Source organism: Sciurus carolinensis, unplaced genomic scaffold (assembly GCF_902686445.1).
Source record: "Sciurus carolinensis unplaced genomic scaffold, mSciCar1.2, whole genome shotgun sequence".
In the NCBI taxonomy this organism is placed as follows: Eukaryota; Metazoa; Chordata; class Mammalia; order Rodentia; family Sciuridae; genus Sciurus; species Sciurus carolinensis.
The window spans coordinates 97,913-114,459 of record NW_025920122.1 but is presented as its reverse complement, the minus strand read 5'-3'; the positions used below and the strand labels follow the sequence as shown (position 1 = coordinate 114,459).

The window sequence follows — 16,547 nt, the reverse complement described above, 5'->3', positions numbered from 1 at the left end:
GATTTAAGAGGACATTTCAAGAAAGAGAAAATCACATTCACATAACATTTATATAGTATATTGTTACTAACTGTTCTATTTTACCATATCATTGTTACTTTTTATTTTTATCAGTAATCTCTTACTGTGGCTATTTTATAAATTATCATAGAAATTTTGCAAAAAATAGGTAAAACAGTGTATCTACAATGTTTATTACTATCCACAGTTCCAGGCATCCACGGGTCTTGGAACATCCTATTCATGAATAAAAGTGACTACTCTATGATCATACTATTTTAAACAAAGATACCAAGTATATTCAGTAGGGGAAGGACATTCTTTATGATAGTCTGGGAAAATTGTATGTGCCTAAATAAAAGAATAAAGTTGGACCCTTCCCTTATACTAAATATAATTCTTAAAATGGATAAAAGCATAAGAGCTAAAATTATAAAATTCTTATAAGGAAACAAGGGAATGCTTCATGACAATACAGTTAGCAATTATTTCTTGAGTATGAAAACCAAAGACACAAAATATTGTAATAAAAGTAAAATTCTGTAACAAGAGGTATGTGAATGTGATCTCAAAATATCTTCTTGTACTGTACTTATCTTTCCTCTCATGATATGAGTCGACACAATTCGTATGTGATGAGAAGAAGAGAGGTAAATGATAGCCTTTGTGATGTAATGTTAGGCGGTTAGGGGTTACTTAGATTATAAGTACTATGATACTTCAACACTGATTTGCTGGTTGACATGGATGTTAAGTGACTAAAGGACAAAGAGAAATACACTATTCTACATCAAAGTGAAAACCTTTAGTGTCTCAAAGAGCACTATCAAAGAATACGAAGGCAATCCACAAGAGAAAATGTGCATTAAAGCATATACCTGATAAATGATTAATATCCAGAATATATTTTAAAATTTTTATACCTCCACAAAACAACAAATAGAACTCAAATGTGGGTAGAGTACTTTTTTATGGACTTTGTGTCCCCTCAAATTTCAAATCTTCAAGCCCTATTCCCTAATGTGACAATATATTTGGAAGTAAGATCTTTAAAGTTGCAATGAAGATTAAATAAGATCTTTGGTTGTCATGATTCAACAGGATTACTGAGTTTTTCAGAGACACCAGAAGCTCACTCTCCAAGAAGAGAGCCCTCACCAAAAACTGAACACCGTCTCAATGTTGATTTTGGACTTTTCAAACTCCAGAACTATAAGAAAATTAAGTGATTGCTTAAGTCACACAGCCTGCAGTATTTTGTTATGGTAGCCTGGAAAAACTAGCATACACTTGAGCAGACATTATAACAAAGGCCAATATGTACCACAAATGATGATCAACATCACTAGTCACTAGAGTCATGCAAATCAAACACAATGGAATACTATTTCACCTCCATTAGCATTGCTACTATTTAAAAAATTTTTAAAGAATTTTTTGAAATATTGGTCAGGATATAAAGAAAACAAAACCCTTGAATATTGTGGTGAAAATCTAGAATCTATAATACAGACACTAAGGAAATAACAAGATTTCTCATAAAATTAAAAACGGGAAGTCTTACCCTAATGAAAGATGGTGATCTGTCTGGCTATGGAATCGACCAAAATCAGAAACTTTCTCAGCCATGGATGTTGGATTTGCTGAAGCAATCCGGTCTGGTTCTGAAGAGTTTTCCTGAACACTAGTTCAGTGGTCTCTTGTGAGGACGTGGCAGCAAGTGGAGTTGACTAAGGAAAAAGTGAGGGAAGGCAGGTGGGTCTTCAAACTTCTGAAGTTTAGCTCTCAGTCCCTTAAATTAGTATAAACTTTTGTCACTGTTTATTTAATAAACATGAAGAGTCTCAAAATCCTGATGCTAAGGAAGACCCTGTGGAATGCTGTCTTTGCGTGGAGCCACTTGAGATATAGGATATGAACTTTTTCCCTTGCACCTACCTGTGGCTACCAGATTTGTTGATTTTGTGGGCCTAGAAGTTGCACTGATGAAAATGGTCTTTGTCCTGCACACAGAAAGCACATCCAGAAGATCCAGAAGTTTGTAAACCATTCTCACAGAAAGAACTGCAAAGGATAAAAAATGAGAACAAAATGAAAGAATACAGAAAAACTACTTTCCACTGTGGTTTTTTTTTTCAATGTGCCCTGCAAGAAAACCTCAACTTTTTTGTAAGTCTGTTCCAGTGCCTAGCTGACCCAGAAGTTTTAAAACAACCAGAATATTTTGGGAAGTTTGGTAAAGCACAAAAAATTTGTCATCAATAATAGCATATCATATGTAGGCTCACAGGATCCTAGTGACAATGCTTATTATATGACCTATATCTGGTCATAAAATGCTCTAAGAGCTTTACAGTGTGTCAACAATGTGGTGGTAGATGGCAGAACTCTTAAGACATCTCTAGGTACAAAAACTACTGCAGTTACTTCTCACAGAATATACAGTGTCCAAAACCTGACTGCATGTATCCACATGAATTGGGATATGAGGCAGGAAAGTTCACAAAAGAGGAAATTCTCATGTTAAACAACAATAATATGAGCAGAAATTATTTCAAGAATTGTATAAGTTAATCTCAATTTTATTCAATTATCTATGGGTTCAGTTGATAAAAATAAGGACCAAGTGACACCACTGCAGAGCCCCATTGATAAACCTTCAGATTCTCTCAGTATAGGAAATTGTGGTAATTCACAGCAGAACCTAACAGTGATACACCTTCAACACCACCTGGTTTAACAAAACCCAATCCAGGTATCCCCACAACTTCATGCAATCACAGTACAAGGTCCCCATTTGAAGAGGCAGTAACAGAGTCAGTCATTATTCTCTTGACAATTTTTGCCATTCCAACCCTATCCCAAGTAGGCTTCCTCCTTTACCCAGTTCCCCATGGACATATAGTGATTGACCTATGGCACCAGAGTCACAGAGACTCTTCACGTCAGAAAAAATCCCAGTATCATCCTCTACAGACTGGCAAGCAGCATTTGGCTTTGGTTCTAATAAACAACTAGAGGATGACTTGGGGTTTGATCCTTTTGATGTTACTCAAAAAGCCTTAGCAGACCTGAGTGAGCAGGAATTGTTCATCCAAGTCAAACTTTCCCTTTCACCCACATCTCTTCAGAACTCCTCTTCACATACAACAATTGCCAAAGGTCTAGGCTCTGGATTCCTAAATCTGCTGCATAGACAAACTCTTAATTGTACCTTTCCTGTCATGCCACAAAGGTTTCCTCAATTGCAGCAGCACTGGGCAATTTACAATTCCTTCAGTTTTCCAGGCCAGGCAGCCTACTATTCTTGGATGGCCTTTCCATACAACAGCATCATGCACTTGAAACACACGTAAACCCCATGTCAAATAGTACTTCCTTGGACTTGAATCTCCCACCACAACACAACACATGTCTGGGAGGGATCCCAATAGCATATAGGTTCACTTAAAGCCTTTGAAGACTCTTGGCTAACTTATGCTTCTCTTTTTTGAGGGAGAGGACTGTTGAATAACAGAAGGCATTTATTACTCATGGAAATTTATGTAAAAAGTCTTTATCATAATTAAAATATTTTTACTTAGGTGCCTTGTAATATTGTGCATTGTAAGGATGGTGGAGTATTATACCAAGTCATTGTTTGGAAGCATTTTGCTTAATAGGGTAATTACCAAGCTTTAATGTGGTACATATGTGTATAAAGAAAAATAACTATATGGACCTCTGAATCTATGATTCCATAAAATCCAACACCATAGTCAAAAAATTTTATTTTACATTATAAAAGTAAAGTGGTTAAAATGTTTAAAGTGATAATGAGAACATGAGGGATTAAAGTTACTCTAACTTGTAGGGAATTTACTTATTTTGACTGATATGTTCACCAACATGATGCTCTAAATAAAGTCTGAGAATATTTGTGAGATCTGATTATTAATGTTTTGTAACATGTTAAAGACATACTTTGTGTGGAAAAGAAATTATTCAAGGAGAGACATTTACCTTTTTAGTCTTGGTTTTAGTTACAGGGGAAAATGTTAGGTATATGTAAGAACACAAGTTTAATACCAAAATATTTATGGTTTTGTTCTTCTACTCTTGAAGGTTTCAGAACTTTTGTGTCTAAGATTCTTTGAAACATTTATTAGAGGTGGCATGTTCAAAGGAAATCATTCTTTTTATTAGTGTTCTCATTTAATTTGGGCTTTTGTGATGATGTGTAAAAGAGAGTTTGTTCCTCTCCTGATTCTCTCAAGTACAATAAATTAATTCCATACCTGATACATAAGTTATATAATTATTTTTTATCTCTTGACCTTTTAAGGTGTGGGACAACACAAGTGTTTTCATATTAGAATACTTTGACATTAAGACATTCATTCTCTTAACTTTAGCAAGATTGATAGATAAATTTACAGAGCTCCCTCTAATTCTTTGGTTGTATTCCCTTCAGACCAATAACATCTCATGATCTAGACAAATAGCTAAGTCATAGGTTGTGGCTATAGATAAAGGAAGTTAATTTACATAAGTTAAGAGCACCTGATGTCATGATTTACACATTGATGAGATTTCTGATATTAGCTTATTTAATTATGGTAGATAGTAGGCAATCCAGAGCAAAATTTTTCAGTCCTCTTTTATGTGATATTTGTTTTTGAAATAGTAAGTGTTCAATTTCTGTACTTTTCTTCCATTCAAGACAGCCTATTAAAATGAAATTATGTTTTCTTTTGCTTTGTTTTAATCATTTAGAAAGGCTGCATTTTAATTATTAGTGAATAGTGTAATTGTTTGTAACTTTAAAAACTAAAGTGCCCATAAATATTTTAAAATAAAGTATTAGCCCAATTACAATTACTATTTCAAGTGGGGATACAAAAGAAGTATAAAAATACAAATACTATTTCCAAGTAGTGTAGTGTATACTTGAAGAGATAAAGTTATGTATGAAATGGAAACCATATGTATGGTACAGGAATCTGAGAGACATCAAGGTAGCCTATGCTCATTGAGGAGACTTCATTGAAGATGTAGGAATTGATCTGTACTGCACTGTCTTGAACTTGGGTTAGTGGCAGGGGAAAAGACCTTTCATGTTGATGGAAAACTCCAGAGTAAAGGCACAGAGGCAGGCATTAGTGTGTCATTATATTAAGAAGCATTTGAATTGCCTTTTATAACAGAAGTGCTTCTTAAACCATAGTAATATAATACAATGGTTGAGAAGATGAGACTCTCTGACAGCAAGGCACAATAGTGTGGACTTGACAGGGGACCCTAGTCTTAGCTGCTTTTGTGATGTACTTTCATTTGACTTTCTACATGTCCATCTTCAATAAATTATAGTCTTCCAATTTCTTAGTTATCAAATTGCCCATTAGTATCTAAGATCAAATTTAATCCAAATATTTCAAGTAAGAAGATATTTTGGAATGCCACACTGGTAATGAGAAACCACTGATGAGTGAGTATAGTTGGCCAATGTTAGTTTTTTGAAATCTTCATCTGAATTAGATACTTTAACGTTAAAATGTGGCATTAGTAATAGTTCTGTCTCTGTGTTTTTTTCCTTTCACTGTACACTCAAGCATAGAACACTAAAAACTTATTTTTCAGAGATGCTAAAAATAAATGGCCAACTTTAAAACAATTTAAATACATAATAACCATATGATTCAGCAATTTCACTTCAGGATATATACCCAAAAGTCATAAAATCAGGAACACGAATAGATATATGTACACTGATGTTCACATCAGCATTATTCCCAATGGCTAAATGGTTTCAACTATCAATCAATGGATGAATAAATCAACAAAATGTGGTACAAATATATAATGGTTGCTATTCAGTCTTTAAAAGGAAGGCAATTCTGATTCATGTCACAATATAGATGAAGCTTGAGGATTTTAAGCCAAATGAAATAAACGAATCACAAAACAGATACTCTATTGTTTGTACTTATATTCAAGTACTTACAGTAGCAAAGTTCATAGAACATGTGAACAGTGGTTGCCAGGAACTAGTGGGGGGTGAAGAATGGGAAATTAGAGTTTAATGAATACAGAGTTTTGGGTAAAAAAGTTCTGAAAATGAATGGTGGCAAGAGTTGCAAAATACGATAAATTACTTACATGCCACAGAAACATAACTTTAAAATACATAATAAAGTGAAACAAGAATTTCAGAAAATAAACAAACAATTCATTAAAAATAATTAAATCCAAAGCCTTCTCAAAAGAAATTTCCCAACAGACAAAACAGAATATTCATTAAGATATTGTAACATTTTTAAAAAAGTTATTTTAAATTACTACCATGTACCACCCATGCACCTCAAAAAATAAATAGAAATAAGAGTTTTTGTTGCAACTCTGACATAATAAATTTGTAAGCCTTGTTTGTGTGTGTGAGATAGAGAGCATGCATATGCGCTAGGAATGAAATCTAAGGCCTTACACATCCTAAGCATGCTCTCTACAACTAGGCTACATCAATAAAACTGTAAGCTTTAAAAAAATCTTTAAAATAAACAAAACTGATGGTGTGGGGATATAGCTCAGTACTTGCTCAGCATAAACCTGGCCCCAGATTCACTGCTCAGCACTGGAAAAAAAACTTAGCAAATCTTCATGAAAGTAAGCATCCATTCAGATATATTCAAAGAAGACTATTAAATGGCAACAACAATTAGAAGGAAAAGCAAAATCCTTGAAATTTATCTTTGCATTTGGTTAGCATCAATCATTAAGCCAAATGTGATTTAAGCCTATGCATGCTTTACATAATGTTTGAGCAATTTCTACTGTAGAGAATTATTTATACATAAATGATAAGAAAAAGATGAGTCAGTGGCACATGCCTTGATACCAGCAATTCCAATAGCTGAGGCAAGAGGATCACAAGTTCAAAGCCAATCCAAACATCTCATGAGACTCCATCTCAAAAGAAAAACTAGAAAGGGTTTGTTATGTAGGAGAGCATCCCTGTTCTAAATACCCAGTATTGCAAAGACATAAAAAAATAAAGCTCTGTGGGGTAGGGTGGCCTGCAAACCCAGGAGCTTGGGAGGGAAAAGGATGGCAAGTTAACAGTTGGCTTAGGCATCTTAACAAAGCCCTAAGCAACTTAGCTAGACTCTGCTGTCTCAAAATAAAGGAATTAAAGACCAGGGATGTGTCATAGTGGTTGAGTGCCCCTGAGTCCAATACCTGATACAAAGAAACCTTATCCATGATAGGTCTACACTATTCTTCCCATGGTTTCCTTTGCCTAAGATTCTCTTCTAACCTTTCAAAAAGTTTAAATATTTTTTTTAAAAAGGATAAATATCAACCATATCATTTTTGTTATGTAGGTGCAAAATCTACGTACCCAACAACTATAGCACAACATTTAAATAGTCTACATATCAGTAATCTTTCAGGTACAAAAACTGAATGTGCAAATTTAGCAAGACACTGTTTATTAAAATTCCACATCCAGTTGGATACTGTGGCCCATGCCTGTAATCCCAGAGGCTTGGGAAGCTGAAGCAATAGAAAGCAGAGTTCAAAGCCAGCCTTAGCAACTCAGCAAGGCCCTAAGCAACTTAGTGAAGCCCCCTATCAAAAATTTAAAAAAGTATATATATATATATATATATATATATATATATATATATATATAAATGGCTGGGGTGTGGCTCACTGCCCCTGGTTGCAGTCCCAAAGAATAATTAATACTACTAATAATGACAGGGTAAAATATACATGCCTGGTCATCAGCTTACATCCTAGTTATCTGAAATATTTTGTAAACAATTTTACCTGATTGAGTTTATCTAGAATAACATGTTCTAAAGATTAAAACAAAGACTGGAAACATGTCTAAACATGATAATAGATTAACCATCTAGAAGTATTTATTAAATTTCATGGCCAAATCTGACTGGTCAAATATCATTATTTTAAGATTGTATTAATCTCTTGACAAAACATGCCTTTCTCCTTTCTTGGCTAGCTTTTGCCTTCAGTGTATATAAAATTGAAGAGTTTAAATCATTTTATTAGATATATCACTGAAAAATCTATAGCAACACAAATCATTTACCTTTAAGTTTGTACAGTTAAAGATACCAAGAATAAAAATATTCCATGCCAAGAGGCCTAGAAACTACTCTCCCAGATTTAAAAAAGGAACATGAAATGAGGTAATTTGAGCTGGGGTTGTAGCTCAGTGGTAGAGCACTTGCCTAGCATGTATGAGGGACTGTGTTCAATTCTCAGCACCACATATAAATGAATGAATAAAAATAAAGGTCCACTGACAACTAAAACAATTTTTTTAAAAAGATTTTTTAAAATGAGATAATTTTACTTAATGACCCAATGACCATTAGCAAAACTATGTAGTCACAAGATAATTGTCCCAAAAACATTAAGATCAATAATTTTATATTTTTACCTTATAATGAAATATCCCTGGAAGAAAAGAGATGAGACACTATAACTGACTACATAAACAGGTAAACCTTACTTTGTATCCTTAAAAGTAAACAAGTAATTTTGTACTTCTTAGAATCCCTAACACAATGCATTTTTAACTAAATTTCCCATTACTCTTAATCTTTAACAAGACATATTCCCTTTAAATAAGAATTAAATAACAGTTCCTAGTTAATAAGCATTACTGATAAACATTTAATATACAAACAAGCCTAAACTACGTCCAGCAGAGAAAAAAGGTAATGGTATCAAAGAGAAGATGTTTCAAGGCAAGAATCAATACTTTGAAAAATTCCTACCTTATAATCGAATAAAATTTTAAAGTTCAAAATTAATTTGAATTCATGGAAGTTATGGAAATCAGATGCTCAATTTAGAGATTCCTGATAAACACCATGAACTTGTTTTTCATAATAAGAAGAAAAGTGTTATTCCAGGTATGCATTTGGGGATTGGTGTAAGAAAGAACTCCTTGTCTCTATAAAGAGCCAACAGACTTGTACAGATCATGCTCTCCAACATGAGGGTTTTTCCTCATGCCAGATATACCAAGAATTACTGCGTTTTTTTCTAAATAAAACACTTTAAATTCTTTACATTAGCAACATTAGATATTTGATAATTTCAAAGGGAAAAATGTTTTACAATTTCAAAATATATAAGCTACTTCCCTTTTACTAAATGATACTTTGACAGCTATTTGAAATCCATTTAATAGCCAACATTGTGACTCATAAGATCTTCTAGCTACTCAAAGATCGATCTTACCCCAAACATACATTGAATATGAATATTTGCCTATAAATGACTTTTACCAAGACATTTAAAAAGTTTTAAGTAAAAGCACAATATCTTTTTTTGGGGGGTGCTGGGGATCGAACCCAGGGCCTTGTGTTTACAAGGCAAGCACTCTACCGACTGAGATATCTCCCCAGTCCAGAGCGCAATATTTTGATAATGGTACTGTTTGCCTAGAAATAATAAAACTAGGGGACGTTATTTGTCCTCATTTGTCAATATTTAAATGCCAAATCTGGCACAAAGACTTGTTATAGTGAAATAATATATCTGGTAAACAAGATGGTTTTATTTATTAGGCAGATGAAAAGCCTATTTATGACTATGAAGTCTCTCATAAGTGTATATTGCAATTTGCAATAAGAACTCCAGTGTAATTTTTAAAATCGTACCTGACAGGTCATTCTTGGATGATGAGTGGAGACTAGGTTAATTCTGCTAAGAAAAAATAATTGAAGCCTATAGACCTAAATAACGAACCAACTGGGAGATAATTTTGGCAACACTCTTTAAGTAATTAATGTAATTTAAGGTCTCCTTAATATAAAAATTAGCCATTTTCAATCACTTTTTCTGCTCCAATATTAAAGCAAATTTTTAAGAGCCTCATGTTCTTAAATTATTTCCATATTATGAATACCAAGTGGTTAGAACCAATACAAAATCTTTTACTATATGTGCTGGAGTATTCTAGAACAAGAGCACAATAATCCAAAATTGAATGTTCAGATTATATATTAAAGCTGCAACTACTATAGGAACAGGAGCCAGTGAGAGGTTTCTGGTAATTGACTGTAGGCGTTAAAAAGCAACCAGTAAAATAGTAGGTCCAGGGCATTACTTACAATACTATTAAGAAAGCTACCATTTCTTACTTTACTTAAAATCTAGTAATGAACAATTAGAAAATGAATGTTGGCTATAGCAGGACAACTGCTGCTAGAAGGCTGCCTAAAATGTGATCTATTCATTTATAAAATAGATTGGAATGACTCTTATCACATGTAACCCTGTATTTACAGAAGATTAAAGGAGTCTAGCCATGAAGGATTAACATGTTCGAGAGTAGACTCCCCACCATAAACAACTAAAAAATTGGCAAAATGCATGTTGTAACAATTCGTAAATGTTGGTCAAAAGAAAGGAACTGTAATTCCTCAGGGAAAACAAATTACCTGAGCCCTATGACAGTTCAAATCTTGTGCTTTTGAAGTGCTTTCCAGACTCCGATCAGAATGGGGAAATCTGGGAATCTGAGCAGAGCAGAAACCCAGTCGGAAACTCTAACTGGTTTTGGAAGTCAGTGACAGCTGTAATTTGTGGGACACCCTTTCATCTTTAGTAGTTAAAATATATGGACAAGCAATGTGTGAGATTCAATGGACAAAGAATCAATCTTTAGTTAACAAACAACTACTTGAACACTATAAACTTAAGTACCAGAGTGGACACAGACATTTTTGATCTGAACAGAGAGGTTTTAACTCAGAGCATTCAGCTAAGACCTTGTAAACTGGGCTCAACTAGCCCTATGACAAAGGTCCCTCTCCAAGCCCACTCTAACAAATTTTAATAAAAACAAGTCTTGAATTTGGATAAATATATCTTTTCCTCTTTAAGAGATAAATGTCTATTTAAAGCAGATAAAAATAACAATGAACTGTGGTTGTTAATGATTTAGATATTAGGTGTCCCCCACAAAATCAGGTGTGAGACAATGCAAGAAGGTTTAGAAGTGAAATGATTGGATAATGAGATCCTTAACCTAGTCAGTGCATTAATCCCCTGATGGGAATTAACTGGATGGTAACTATAGGCAGGTGGCTGGAGGAGGTAGGTTACTGAGAGCATGCCTGAGGGCTTTCTATATTTTGTCTGTGGTGGAGAGGAGCTCTCCATGCTTCCTGGTGCCATGTCCCCAGTTGATTTTCTCTGCCACATGCTTCTGCCATGATATTCTGCCTCACTCAAGCCAAGAGCAACGGAGTCAACCATCTGTGCACTGAGACCTCTGAAACCGTAAACCTGAAAATAAACTTTTCCTCCTTAAAATCATTTCTGTCAGCTCTTTTGGTCAGAGCAGTGGAAAAGCTGACTAAAATGTATGGGTTTTGCAACATTCCTAAAAATAAAATGGAGAAAAATACCAAAATGGACAGAAGGTGGAAAATTAGAGATCTATTACCACAGAGTTCTTATTTAATAAATCAAGCAGAGTAGTTGTACTTTAAAGAAGATTGTGCCTACTATAAGCTCTATAGTAGTCATAGAAAAAATAAAACAGGGCTGGGGATGTATTTCCATTTTAAGCAGGCACTCTACCAATGGGTTAGAAACCCAGCACACACAAAAAAAGAAAAGAAAATATAAAAAAAGAAAACAGGGAGGTGGGAGAGGGGCAAGAATGGAGAAAGGAGGGACTGTATAGAGGGAAAAGAGGGGTGGGAGGAGTAGGGGGGAAGGAAAAATTAACAGAATGAATCAAACAACAATTCCCTATGTAAATGTATGATTACACAAATGGTATGCCGTTACTCCATGTACAAACAGAAACAACATGTATCCCATTTGTTTACAATAAAATAAATTAAAAAAATAAAAGAATATCACAGCCTCTGGGACAGGAATCTTCTATGTTTTTATTTTGCTAGCAAAACAATAAAACTTTACTTTTTCTAAAAAAATATAGCAAATATGCAATTGTTAATAAAATGAAACACTTAAAAATACTTACTAAAATTAATGAAAGGAAAACAAAGAATATATGATAAATAGAAAACAAAGAGCAAGGCAGGCGCAGTGGCACACATCTATAGTATCAGCTACTGGGGAAACGGAGGCAAGAGGATCACAGGGTCAAGGTCAGCATGTCCCAAAAGGGCTGGGGAGGACTGGGGATGTGGTTAATCTACCCTGAGTTCAATCACCAATACACACCAAAAAAAGACAGAAAAACGAAACCTCAATCCTTACGTCACTCATTCAACAAACTTTAACTCAAAGCATTTCAAAGAACACAGTGTAAAAACTAAAGCTAAAAACAAAACAAAAACTTCCTGAAGAAAAATTAAAAAAATATTATTGACTTTAGAAACAAATACTCAAATAAGATAAAAAGAGGGGGGTGGATTAAAAAAAAAACAGTAACTTGGACTACATGGAAATTAAAAGAATAGCTAAAAACAATCCATAGCAGAAAGAAAAAAGCAAGTGGCATCACAATATCAGAACTTCAACTATACTACAGAGCAACAGTAACAAAAACGGCATGGTATTGGCACCAAAATAGATAGGTATACCAATGATACAGAATAGAGGACATGGAGACAAACCCAAATAAATACAGTTTTCTCATACTAGACAAAGATGCCAAAAACATACAATGGAAAAAACAGCCTCTTCAATAAATGGTGCTGGGAAAACTGGAAATCCATGTGCAGCAAAATGAAATTTAATCCCTATCCCTTCCTGCACAAAATTCAACTCAAACTGGATCAAGGACCTCAGAATTAGACTAGAGACCCTACACCTAACAGAAGAAAAAGTAGGGTCAAATCTTCATCATGTCAGATTAGGACCAGACTTCCTTAACATGACTTCCAAAGCATAAGAAATAAAAGCAGGAATCAATAATTGGGATAGATTCAAACTAAAAAGCTTTTTCTCACTAAAGGAAACGATGAACCTTGTGAAGAGAATCTACAGAGTGGGAGAAAATCTTTGCCACACACACTTCAGATAGACCTCTAAACTCCAGAATCTGTAAAGGACTCAATAAAACTTTACACCAAGAATACAAATAACCCAATCAATAAATGGGCTAAAGATATGAGCAGACACTTCACAGAAGAAGATCTACAAGCAATCAACAGATATATAAAAAAGTTCAACATCTCTAGTAATAAGAGAAATGCAAATCAAAACTACCCTAAGATTTCATTTCACCCAAATTAGAATGCCTGTTATCAAAAATACAAGCAACAATAGGTGTTGGTGAGAATGTGGGAGAAAAGGCACACTCATACATTGCTGGTGGAGTTGCAAATTGGTGCAGTCACTCTGGAAAGCAGTGTGGAGTTTCTTAGAAAATTTGAATGGAACCACCATTTGATCCAACTATCCCACTCCTTGGCCTATACCCAAAGGACTTAAAATCAGCATACTACAGTGAAGCAGCCACATCAATGTTCGTAGTTGCTCAATTCACAATAGCAAGATTGTGGAACCAACCTAGATGCCTTCAATTGATGAATGGATAAAGAAACTGTGGTATATATATACAATGGAATATTACTCAGCCGTAAAGAAGAAAAAAATTATTGCATTTACAGGCAAATGGATGAAGATGGGGAATATTATGCTAAGTAAGATAACCCAATCCCAATAAACCAAAGAACAAATTATTTCTCTAATGGGAGAATGATGATACATAATGGGGGGTTGGATGGAGGCAAGAATGGAGGAAGGATGGATTGTATAGAGGAAACAGAGGGGTGAGAGTGGTGGGGGGAAGAAAAATGACAGAATGAGACAAGCATCATTACCCTATGTACATGTATGATTACACAAATGGTATGACTATTTCATATACAACCAGAAAAATAATTTGTACCCCATTTGTTTAAAATGAATCAAAATAAATAAATTATTAAAAAAAAATTCCTGGAATTTAATGAACACAAAACCTAATTTTTTAATGGGTAACAGAGGTGAGCAGACATTTGACCAAAATAAATGAGAAAGCACATAAAAAAAGATGATCATCATTAGTCTTTAGAAATTACAAATTAAAACCATGTTGCTATATCATGACATACCCATCACTAAAGTTAACAAAGGCTAAAAATGCTAAGTGTTGACAGGATGCAGAGTACATGAAATTAATTACTCAGAAGTTATTAGTGAGAATGCAAAATAGGTGGTTTAAATTTACAAACATACACTTTTCATACAACCCTGCAACTTCTACTCCTAAGAAAATAAAAATACATGTCCATACAAAGAGCTGTATGCAAATGTTCATAGGATATTTGTCTAGAACAAAAACTAGAAACAGACTAAATATCCATCAGTTAGAAGACAGATACAGAAATGTGAAACATCCACATAATTAAGTCCTATTTAGCATTTAAACAAAACACTAGTCCTTTGAATAACATAGATGAATCTCAAAGTATCATGCTAACTGAAAGAAGACATGCACAAATAGTATCCTGTATGATTCCAATATATGACATCCAAGAATAAAGGTAAAATTTGTTCAAATCATACCTCTCTAAAATTTTAAGATGTGGCAGCAAAGTAATCAAAAATACACATGCATTCTCAGGTAAGAAAAATATTTTCCCTTTTTCTTAGTTTTAAGACCTATAAGAAATTAATGACTTACCAAAATTATTCCTTTAGTAACCAGTGGAGTCATATTTTGGGATACAGACCACTTTACTATAAATCTAAACTTGGAATGTATGCATTAGGAATGACAATGAAGGTCTGTAGTAAGATCCTTTAAGGGGAGTTCCAGAAACCTCATTTAACATTAAAGTTTCAATTTACATAGGGACAAACAGTAAAAACTGGAGAGTGTGTCATAGATATATCAAATACCTGGGTTACCACATTCTGATGTCAAGGGTCATGTTTATTTTGGGACTGGGATATTCAATATTAAAAGTTAATATTCATCACAACTCCTAGTCATTAACCATATTCAAAGAATTCCAAAATGATCCTGAACTTTTTAAGCACTGTAGTCCCCCTACCTATGATTTCCATGATTTTGTTATTCAGTCACCCACAGTCTGGCATTACTTTGGTGCAATGAGGAATTAAGAGATTTTAAAAGACAAGACATTCAGATAGTTTTTACTACAGTATATTACACTATTCTTTTTCACAATTAAACTAGATTGGTAACCTCTTATAGTGCCTACTTAATAAAGTTTATGAGAAATAAACAGAAAGCACAGTTTTTATATATAAGAATTTGGTACTACCTTATTTCCAGGCATCCACTGGGAATCTTAGAAGAGGTATCAACTCTGGGTTAAGGGGCTATTACTATACTCATTTCCAATTCCCATCTCATGTGTTATCCTTAAGTAATTAGGGTTAAGTAACAGAAGAACCAGATTGTGCAAGTCAACATAATACCAACAGCTTATTAAAAAGCAATACAAGAAGGCTGAGCATAATATATAATTATCTACATTATCATGAACCTCAACCTAAAGAAAACAAACTAAGATATTTCTTCACCTCTGTCAACAATTCCTTTTGCAGGAGTCTAGCATTTAATCCAGAATGGGACAATCTATGGAACCTAAAACCATCACTAATGTTTACCAACATCTAGCGAACATCTAACTCAGACCTCTTCTGTTCTATTTTTCACCCAAGTTTTCTTAACCCCTTTCTGCCCCTTCTATGTGGTTACCACAGCTACTTTGATTAAAAATAAAAAGAAGACATTCACAATGCAGCACACCTCCAATCCCAGCAACTGGGGAGGCTGAGGCAGGAAAAGAACAAGTTCAAGACCAGCCTTGGCAACTTAGTAACATCCTGTCTCAAAATTAAATAATAAGTACTAGGGATGTAACTCAGAGCCCACCTTGGTTCAAGCCCAAGTACCCAAAAAAATTTATGCCCAATTAATGAAATTATGAATACTCTGACTTTATCTCTGCCCTTCTTTTTAAAAGAGACTCCTACACTGTAAAAGTATATAGAGGAAGGAATACTGGTACATTCTATACACAAAAATAATTTTACTTCTAAGTAAGGGTCATTAATGAGATACTTTATTATTTCCACACTATGGATTCTGAATATTAGTTCATATATAAGCTGAGTTTACCTATGTATAATAAATATTTACCCTGAGATTAAAATCCAATTATCTTTAAATACTTAGAAAGTCCAATGTAGGAACATATTATTCAGATTAATACTGAATTTTTAGTCAGAAATTTCAAATTTAAGTAAAACAAACCCAAGTCAAGCTAACAAAATCAGAAATTATTGTCTCACACGATTTGGAGGTCATGCATAGAAACAAAGAACAGAAGGCCTCAAAGGCTCAGTGCCATCTTCTCATCTCCTCACCTAATGCTCTTCTTTCCTTTTTGGCCTCATTTTCTCCCATAGAAGACACACCTCTTGACTCAGGCAGAGTAGGATGAAAGTACAAGCAGTCTGAGCTTCAGGAGTCCAGAAAGAAAAGCTTGCTCCTGTCATCTATGTTTCTATCAGTGAGG

The 16,547-nt window shown here is 34.1% G+C and overlaps 1 pseudogene; it reads left to right on the top strand.

Annotated features, from left to right (window-relative positions):
* The first annotated feature begins 1,568 nt into the window (after positions 1-1,568).
* On the top strand, positions 1,569-3,451 carry LOC124973790 (CCR4-NOT transcription complex subunit 4-like; annotated as a pseudogene).
* Positions 3,452-16,547: the final 13,096 nt, after the last annotated feature.